Source organism: Natator depressus, chromosome 8 (genome assembly GCF_965152275.1).
Source record: "Natator depressus isolate rNatDep1 chromosome 8, rNatDep2.hap1, whole genome shotgun sequence".
NCBI classification, from domain to species: Eukaryota; Metazoa; Chordata; order Testudines; family Cheloniidae; genus Natator; species Natator depressus.
In genome coordinates, this window is record NC_134241.1 from 20,475,446 (window position 1) to 20,486,482 (window position 11,037).

Here is an 11,037-nt window from a genome sequence, read left to right on the forward strand (position 1 = left end):
GTGCAGTTTACTGACTCGCTCAGACCTCAGCTAAACCAGTATTCCCATTGTTATTGCTGCTTGCTGTGTGCTCCACAATCTCTGTGAGAGTAAGGGGGAGATGTTTATGGTGGGGTGGGAGGTTGATGCAAATTGTCTGGCCGCTGAATACGCACAGCCAGACACCAGGGCGGTTAGAAGAGCACAGCAGGAAGTGCTGCGCATCAGAGAAGCTTTGAAAACCAGTTTCATGACTGGCCAAGGTACTGTGTGACACTTCTGTTTGTTTCTCCTTGATGAAAATCCGCCCCCTTGGTTGCCTCTAAATTCCCTGTAAGCCACCCGCACCCCCCCACCCTTCGATCACAGCTTGCTTGCAAAGGAAAGAAAGTCAATATCATTTTAAAAACTTGTATTCTTTACTAATTGGTTATAAAAATAGGGAGATAACTCGCAAGGTAGCCCAAGTGGGGTGTGGGAGGAGGGTAGGAGGGAAGGAAAAGGCCACTTTAAAACTTCTTGAATGACAGCCTTCTGTTGCTTGGGCTGTCCACTGGGGTGGAGTGGTTGAGTGCCCAGAGCCTCCTCCCGCCACGTTCTTGGGCATCTGGGTGAGGAGGCTATGGAACTTGGGGAGGAGGGAGGGTAGTTAAACAGGGGCTGCAGCGGCAGTCTGTGATCCTGCTGCCGTTCATGAACCTCCACCAGACGCCAGAGCATGTCCGTTTGATCCCGCAGTAGCCCCAGCATTGCCTCATGCCTCCTCTGATCTTCCTGCTGCCACCTCTCCTCACGTTCATCGGCCGCTTTCCTGTACTATGCTATTGTGTCCCTCCAGACATTCTGCTGAGCTCTGTCAGTGCCGGACGACTGCATGAGCTCAGAACATTTCATCGCACGTGCTTTTTTTTTTTGCGGCCTTATCTGAGATAGCCTTTGGGATGGAGGAGGGAGGCTTGAAACATTTGCAGCTGCTGGAAGAAAAAAAGGGAGTGAAGTATTTTAAAAGATACATTTTACAGAACAATGGCTATACTCTTTCATGGTGAACAACACTATTCACATTACATAGCACATGTGATTTTGGTACAAGGTCGCATTTTGCATCTTATAGTGAGTGCCTGCGGCTTTGGTGTTAGAGATCACACACGCAGTGCCGGGCAACAGAATTCGGCTTGCAGGCGGCCATGGTAAGCCATAGTCTTTCGGCTTCTGCAACCTTCATAACAGCAGCACCCTCCCCTCCCATACCAAACAAAGCACGTTGAGTTGGCCATTTAGTGCTACGGTTTTCCTGTTAACATGCAGCAGCAGAAACCAAACTAACCCTCCCATCCAATTCTCTGGGATGATTGCTTTACCCCTCCCCCCACCGCGTGGCTGGTATCAGGGAAGATCCCTGCTAGCCAAATGCGAACAGCTCAGCGCCAGTGCCCCACCTCCCCCGCACACCGCGTGGCTAACTGCAAGGAGGATTTCTTTTCAGGCACAGGCAAACAGCCCAGTAGGAATGGCCACCTCTGAATATCACCTTAATTAAATTCCCCTATTTCAACCAGGTTACCATGAATGATATCACTCTCCTGAGGATATCACAGAGAGATAGAGAACGGATGTTGCTTGAATGCCAGCAAACACCGGGACCATACGCTGCCATGCTTTGTTATGCAATGATTCCAGACTACGTGCTGCTGGCCTGCTGTGGTAAAGTGTCCTACCATGGAGGACGGAATAAGGCTGCCCTCTCCAGAAACCTTTTCCAAAGGCTTTGGGAGTAGATCCAGGAGAGCTTCATGGAGATGTCCCTGGAGGATTTCTGCTCCATCTCCAGACACGTTAACAGACCTTTCCAGTAGCTGTACTGGCCACAAATGCATCCCAAGTCCTCAGGGCTACTTAATCATTAAAAAATGCTTGCTTTTATAACGTGTATTATATTTTAAAAGGTACACTCACCAGAAGTCCCTTCTCCGGCTTGGTTGGGTTGGGAGGGTATTTCAGGGTGTGCTGTGTGCTCTCCTCAAGCTCATTGTCCTCCTCCTCATCTTCCCCAACTGCAAAATCCTCAGCCATGGCAAAGAGTACCCCATCATCCGAGTCCACAGACAGGGGTGGGGTAGTGGTGGCGGCCCCCCCGAGAATTGCATGCAGCTCAGTGTAGAAGCAGCATGTCTGGGGCTCCGTCCCGGAGCGTCCATTTGATTCTTTGGTTTTCTGGTATGCCTGTCTGAGCTCCTTAAGTTTCACATGGCACTGTGTTGCATCCCTGCTGTAGCCTCTGTCTCTCATGGCCTCGGAGATATTTCAAAATGTTTTGGCATTTCGTCTTTTGGAACATAGTTCTGATAGCACGGATTCCTCTCCCCATACAGCGATCAGATCCAGAACCTCCCGTTTGGTCCATGCTGGAGCTCTTTTTTGATTCTGGGACTGCATGGTCACCTGTGCTGATGAGCTCACCTGGCCAAACAGGAAATGAGATTCAAAAGTTCCTGGGGCTTTTCCTGTACACTTGGCCAGTGCATCTGAGTTCAGAGTGCTGTCCAGAGCGGTCACAATGGTGGACTGTGGGATAGCTCCTGGAGGCCAATACCTTCGAATTGCATCCACACTAACCCTAATTCAAAACGGCGATGTCGATTTCAGCGCTAATCCCCTCGTTGGGGAGGAGTACAGAAATCGGTTTTAAGAGCCCTTTATGTCGAAAAAAATAGCTTCGTTGTGTGGACGGGTGCAGGGTTAATTCGATGTAATGCTGCTAAATCTGACATAAACTCGTAGTGTACACCAGGTCTAAGTTTCATAAAGTTCTGTGTATGTAGTTCTTGAATCCTTTCCTCATTAGTTGATCATCCAATCCACTGCCCCTGATTCAAGCCTCCATAATAGCAAGCCAATATAAATTATTTTAACCTTAGTCTTGCTGGACTTCCATCTACATTAATTTGCATGCTTTAATTCTTGTAAAAATCCGCTGTAAATCTTCCAGACAGAAGTGAACTGGTGCCCTGATTAAAGGCAACATTTCTCATTTGTTTTAAGGGTCATACTCATGACCTTTAAAGTCCCTCCATGAGCTGAGTCCTTCATATATTTTTGATATTTTAGTTGCCTGTTCTCCACCAGACCCCACAGCTTAAAGGCTAAAAACTGTGCCATCTTTCTGTCTGCAAGCCTTTGGGATATGGCATTTTCTCAATGGACACCCCATCCATGGAGCATGCTGCCTCCTGTCTTTAGAAATGTGACTCACTAACGAATTGTGCAAGTACCATGGATGAAAATTCTGTTCTTCCAGCCTGGCCTTCAGTTAGTGTTTGCTGAATCTTCTGCATCTGGTGTTTTAGTTATATCTCATAAGGTTCTGTGAGATACAATAACACTCTGTACAAATAGCGTTTTTTTTTTTTTTAAACAGGTAGTATTATACATTATGGGTGAAATCATGGCCCTTTTGAAGTCAATGGCAGTTTTGCCATTGACTTCTGTGGGGCCAGGATTTCACTCTGTGGATATGTCTACGTAGCAGCTTCGAGATGTGATTCCCAGCTTGGCTAGACAGACATGCTAGCTCTGCTCAAGCTACTCTGCTAAAAACAGCTGTGTGGCCACAGCAGCCCAGGCAGCGACTCAGGCTAGCTGCCTGTGTATAATCCCACCCGACTCCCTGGGTAGTATGTACTTGGCTGACTAGCCCAAGCTGCTGTCCATGTCTCTATGGTCACTGCTATTTATAGTGCACTAGCTCAAGCAGAGCTAGCACGTGTATGACTATCTGAGCTGGGAATTACATCTCCCAGCTGCTGTGTAACATATGCTATGTATGGTGTGCCCCTGCCTTGCTAAAATACTATATGCTTATCCCCTCACACCTGTGATATATCAATGTTAAGTATTTATCTAACTAAAAGGTTATTAATACCAATAGTTCGTGGTCTTTTCAAAGGTGTTTTTGAGCTTCAAGAAACTGATGCATCTAAGGTAATATTGTATGATGAAGATGCAGTTGTGAAATAATATTACCTTACCTTTCTCTCGCACCTTTCATCTGAGGATCTTAATGCACTTTACAGAGATTAATTAATTCTCATAATGCTTCCTTAGAAATAGTTAAATGTTATTGTTCCCAGTTTACAAATGTGGAAACCAAGTCATAGAGAGGTTAAATGATATGACCAGTGCCCCACCATGAGGCAACGGTAGTTTTGTGGATGGAACCCAGGAGTTCTGTTCACTTCTCATATGTATGGAATGTAGTTGTAGCCGTGTCAGTCCCAGGATATTAGAGAGACAAGATGGGTGAGTCCAGGATGTACACCTTCACATGCTTAAAACCACCTTCACCAAACAATGTCACTCCACCAGAGAAGTAGATTGCATCATGGAATGGGTCAACCAAATACCCCGAGAGAGTATTTATTCAAAAGAGAAATAAAACCCCCTTTGACTGCACATCCCTAGTTGTCACTGACCACTCCATACTGGATCCCATACGGGATATCATCAAACAACTACAGCTCATACTCAATGGGGATCCGATCCTGAAATCTTTCCTGAACTCCCATTCCTAGCCTTCAAACAACCCTGCAACCTCGCCAAGCTCATAATCAGAAGCAAGCTCCCCAGAGACCAGGACAAACCAACTCAAAATAGCTCCAGACCCTGCCAGAACAACAGATGCAAAATCTGCGGACATATCTCGACTGCTACAATGATCAACACCCCAGACAACACACCTTTCAAGATCCATGGTCTTACACACACCTATCACAATATGTAGTTTACCTCATCCAGTGCACTAAATGCCCCAGTAACAACTATGAGGGTGAAAACAGACAGTCACTACACTCTCAAATGAACTCACGCAGGAAAATGATAAAAGACAAAAACACCACATCACCTGTGAGTGAACACTTTTCACAAATTTCAGAGTGGTAGCCATGTTGGTCTGTATCAGCAAAAAGAACGAGGAGTACTTGTGGCACCTTAGAGACTAACGAATTTATTTGAGCAAAAGCTCGTGGGCTAAAACCCACTTCATCGGATGCATACAGTGGAAAATACAGTAGGAAGATATATACACACACAGAGAACATGAAAAAATGGGTGTTGCCATCCACGCTATAACGATAGTGATCAATTAAGGTGAGCTACTATCAGCACGAGAAAAAAATCTTTTGTAGTGATAATCAGGCTGGCCCATTTCCAACAGTTGACAAGAAGGTGAGAGTAACAGTATGGGGAGGGGGGAATAAGCATGGGGAAATAGTTTTACTTTGTATAATGACCCATCCACTCCCAGTCTTTATTCAAGCCTAATTTAATGGTGTCCAGTTTGCAAATTAATTCGAATTCAGCAGTCTCTGATTGGAGTCTGTTTTTGACTTTTTTTTGTTGTAATATTGCGACTTTTAGGTCTGTAATCAAGTGACCAGGGAGATTGAAGTGTTCTCTGACTGGTTTTTGAATGTTATAATTCTTTCCGTCTGATTTGTTTCCATTTATTCTTTTACATAGAGACTGTCCGGTTTGGCCAATGTACATGGCAGAGGGGCATTGCTGGCACATGGTGGCATATATCACATTGGTAGATGTGCAGGTGAATGAGCCTCTGATAGTGTGGCTGATGTGATTAGGTCCTATGATGGTGTTCCCTGAATAGATATGTGGACAGAGTTGGCAACGGGTTTTGTTGCAAGAATAGGTTCCTGGGTTAGTGTTTTTGTTATGTGATGTGTGGTTGCTGGTGACTAGTTGCTTCAGGTTGGGGGACTGTCTGTAAGCAACGACTGGCCTGTCTCCCAAGATTTCTACAAAGGAAAAAGGACACTACACTATCTAAACTACTACATGCCACAAGGGGCCACAACAGTGGTTCCCTTAACCCACACAGCAATATTGTTAATCTATCCAGCTGTACTCTTAGCCCAGCAGAAGAATCTGTCCTATCTCGGGGCCTCTCCTTCTGCCCCTCCACCCCCACGAACATGATTCAGTTTTGTGGTGACCTAGACTCCTATTTTCAATGTCTCCGACTCAAGGAATATTTCCAACACACCTCTGAACAGCATACTAATGCACAGAGACCTTCCTACCAACACTACAAAAAGAAGGATTCTGGGTGGACTCCTCCTGAAAGTCTAAACAGACTGGACTTCTACATAGAGTGCTTCCGCTGACTTGCACGGGCTGAAATTGTGGAAAAGCAGCATCACTTGCCCCACAACCTCATCCGTGCGGAACACAATGCCATCCACAGCCTCAGAAACAACTCTGACATCATAATAAAAAAGGCTAACAAAGGAGATGCTGTTGTCATCATGAATAGGTCGGAATATGAACAAGAGGCTACTAGGCAGCTCTCTAACACCACATTCTACAAGCCATTACCCTCTGATCCCAGTGAGGGTTACCAAAAGAAACTACACCATCTGCTCAGGAAACTCCCTGAAAAAGCACAAGAACAAATCTGCACAGATACACCCCTAGAACTCCGACCAGGGGTATTTTATCTGCTGTCCAAGTTCCATAAACCTGGAAATCCTGGACTCCCCATCATCTCAGGCATTGGCACCCTGACAGCAGGATTGTCTGGCTATGTAGACTCCCTCCTCAGGCCCTATGCTACCAGCACTCCTAGCTATCTTCGAGACACCACTGACTTCCTGAGGAAACTACAATCCATTGGTGATCTTCCAGAAAACACCATCCTGGCCACTATGGATGTAGAAGCCCTCTACACCAAACTTCCACACAAAGATGAACTACAAGCCATCAGAAATAGTATCCCCGATTAATGTCACGGCAAACCTGATGGCTGAACTTTGACTTTGTCCTCACCCATAACTATTTCACATTTGGGGACAATGTATACCTTCAAGTCAGCGGTACTGCTATGGGTACCCGCATGGCCCCACAGTTTGCCAACATTTTTATGGCTGACTTAGAACAACGCTTCTTCAGCTTTCATCCCCTAATGCCCCTACTCTACTTGCACCACATTGATGACATCTTCATCATCTGGACCTCACATTTAAAAGAAGCCCTTGAGGAATTCCACCATGATTTCAACAATTTCCATCCCGCCATCAACCTCAGCCTGGACCAGTCCACACAAGAGATCCACTTCCTGGACACTACAGTGCTAATAAGCAATGGTCACATAAACACCATCCTATTCCAGAAACCTACTGACCGCTATACTTACCTACATGCCTCCAGCTTTCATCCAGACCACACCACACGATCCATTGTCTACAGCCAAGCTCTAAGATACAACCGCATTTGCTCCAAACCCTCAGACAGAGACAAACACCTACAAGATCTCTATCAAGCATTCTTACAACTACAACACCCACCTGCTGAAGTGAAGAAACAGATTGACAGAGCCAGAAGAGTATCCAGAAGTTACCTACTACAGGACAGGCCCAACAAAGAAAGTAACAGAATGCCACTAACCGTCACCTTCAGCCCCCAACTAAAACCTCTCCAGCGCATCATCAAGGATCTACAACCTATCCTGAAGGATGATCCCTCACTCTCACAGATCTTGGGAGACAGGCCAGTCCTTGATTACAGACAGTCCCCCAACCTGAAGCAGCTACTCACCAGCAACCACACATCACACAACAAACACACTAATACAGGAACTTATCCTTTCAACAAAACCCCTTTGCCAACTCTGTCCACATATCTATTTAGGGGACACCATCATAAGACCTAATCACATCAGCCACACTATCAGAGGCTCGTTCACCTGCACATCTACCAATGTGATATATGCCACCATGTGCCAGCAATAACCCTCTGCCATGTACATTGGCCAAACGGGAGAGTCTCTAAGTAAAAGAATAAATGGACACAAATCAGACATCAAGAATTATAACATTCAAAAACTAGTCAGAGAACACTTAAATCTCCCTGGTTACTCAATTACAGACCTAAAAATCACAATATTACAACAAAAAAATGTCAAAAACAGGCTCCAATCAGAGACTGCTGAATTCGAATTAATTTGCAATCTAGACACCATTAAATTAGGCTTGAATAATGACTGGGAGTGGATGGGTCATTACACAAAGTAAAACTATTTCCCCATGCTTATTTCCCCCCCTCCCCCACTGTTACTCTCACCTTCTTGTCAACTGTTGGAAATGGGCCATCCTGATTCATCCAACAGTGTTTCATGTTCTCTGTGTATATAAATCTCCCCACTATATTTTCCCCTGAATGCATCCGATGAAGTGAGCTGTAGCTCACGAAAGCTTATGCTCAAATAAATTTGTTAGTCTCTAAGGTGCCACAAGTACTCCTTTTCTTTTTGCTTACAATAAACAATCTGTTCCACCTTGCATTTTGCTGTGATGCTGGGAGTATCTTTCCCAGACCTGAAGAAGAGCTCTGTGTGGCTTGGAACCTTGTTTCTCTCACCAACAGAAGTTGGTCCTATAAAAGATATTACATCACCTTCCTTGTCTCACTTCTTATATGGTAACATTCTGAATCAAAGATATTGCTGTATTCACAGTGATTGATATATAACTCTGTGTTACATCAAAGTGAATGGGCATCTGACCGGATTCTCTCTGATTTACAGGGTTGTCACCTGTTCTGCACAGGAGAGTCCCAATTTTCACAGGTCCTATTAAACTGGGTTTGCAGGACATTCCTATGGGGGTCTTGAATCATCCTGACGCCAACAGAAGGTGGATCATTTGACATGATAAAGTTGCATCAGTATGGGAAAATGCAAAAGTTGTAACGCTATGACACAGTCATTTTGTATGTAATTACTTAAAGGAGGATGTCTTGCTGTAAGGTGTGTGTAACCCATGGTCAGTTATGTTCCCATAGTCACCCAATGACTTGGCAATCTTTCTGTCCTCTTCCTGCAGACTTTGGGAAGTTATAACTTATGATGAAAACAAAGTTGAATTGTAACATGTATGTCAGCATTGAAGAGTTGCTACTGGATGACCTTTTCAGTTTGAGCAAATACACTAATTTCCTTTGCCTTACTTACTGTTTTCTTTCAAAGCTTAGCATAATAGGAAATCCTCTGCAATTGTTCACTTTAATCAGCATCTCCATTGTGCTGGCTTCTGTTCCATTAAATGAACTGTGCAATATATCTTGGTGATATCTGAGCATTCCCAGAGTGGGGATTGCACTTTCTCTGCTGTCGAGCATATGTGCCCTAGAAATTTGAATGTTTTGGTTCAGCAATTGTAGGCTAGAGAATACCACAACAGAATGTGCTAAACTCTGTACACTTGTCAAAACACAATAAGGAAGCAGCCCTCTCTTTTTGGACTTCAAGAACAAAATAGGCACCCAGTCAGTTTTAGAGTAACACTTACCAATGCTAATAATTTGACCCGGCTGAATAATGAAAAAGCTGAGTTTGCAAATCTGTACTTTGCTCCATGGTTGTAATATTATTTGTTGTCATATTATTGTTAGTATTAGGATGACCACTCGGTGTTTTTTAAAATGCTCATGAATCCTGGGAGTTACACAAATGTTAGCACAAGTAATTAATTTTCCACAAATTCATTCTGAAACACATATTAATTGCAATTTGCTATTTGTCTTTCATCCTCAATTTTCTGACTTTAAAATTTCAGTCATTCAGCCAGGGAGCAGAAGCTATACCACCATTACTACTGTGACAAAGTTCCTCCTTTACCTTGGTGGGTCTTGCGCTTATTGGCGGATTTGCTCACCTTGGAGCTTCACGGCAGCCCTCAGTTTGGCCGTTTTCGTGAACCCACAGTCCAGGTCAACTCCTCCTGTGTCTGACCAGGAGTTGGGAGGTTTGGGGGGAACCCGGGCCCACCCTCTACTCCGGGTTCCAGCCCAGGGCCCTGTGGAATGCAGCTGTCTAGAGTGCCTCCTGGAACAGTGCGACAGCTACAACTCCCTGGGCTTCCTCCCAACACATTCTTTATTCTCACCATAGGACCTTCCTCCTGGTGTCTGATAATGCTTGTACTCCTCAGTCCTCCAACAGTATGCGTTCTAGTTCTCACTCTCAGCTCCTAGCGCCTCTTGCTCCCCACTCCTTACACGTGCACCACAACTGAAGTGAGCTCCTTGTTAAACCCAGGTGCCCTGATTAGCCTGCCTTAATTGATTCTAGTAGCTTCTTGATTGGCTGCAGGTGTTCTAATCAGCCTGTCTTAATTGTCTCCAGAAGGTTCCTGATTGTTCTGGAACCTTCCCTGTTACCTTACCCAGGGAAAAGGGACCTACTTAACCTGGAGCTAATATATCTGCCTTCTATTGCTCTCCTGTAGCCCTCTGGCCCAACCCTGTCACACTACACAATTCAAATAACAAACAGTGTAAGTGAGCAGTGTGCAAACATACCATAGGCTAAAAATTGTTTTTCCAAATTATTAGGTAAACATTTAGGGATAACAGATGCATTCACAGAAATGCAGAATTGGTTCATGAAATAGAAAAAAGGGCTAAAACTTGCAAAAAATAGTTCTGTCAACTGTACTTGTAAGAGTCTGTGCTTTATAAAACATAAACAAAGAACTGAACTGCTGCTCAACCTTTGGGAAAGGTTTATGTTGCACCATATCTTATCTGCTACTTCCTGTTTCGGCACAATAATGTTGATTTCACATCATTGGCACATGCAACGTACAAAAGGTTCAGGGGTCACAATTCACTGGTGACACAAGTAAACAACAATGTAGTTTGCTCCTGCTGTTCTGGTTTATTAGAGAGAAGAGCTGATTGTGATGCTTCCCACCTGTGAGGCACCTCACTACCATCTGTATTTAGTGTGAGGAAGCCTTGTCTGTGCCTGCCATGGTTCAGCTCCCCAACTCCACTGGCCACGGGCAACACAGGCACTCCCTTCTAGACATACGCAGGTCCCTCTGTCTCTCTGTTGGTTAGCGATAGGCATGCTCCAACCCCTGAGCCCTCCAAACATCTCCCTGAAGTGTACAGCTCCTACTCCACTGGACACTCATGGTATTCACAGATTCGCTGCTCCCAAAGGAGCAGCACAGCACAGCGTACCAGTTACACCTCAGATCA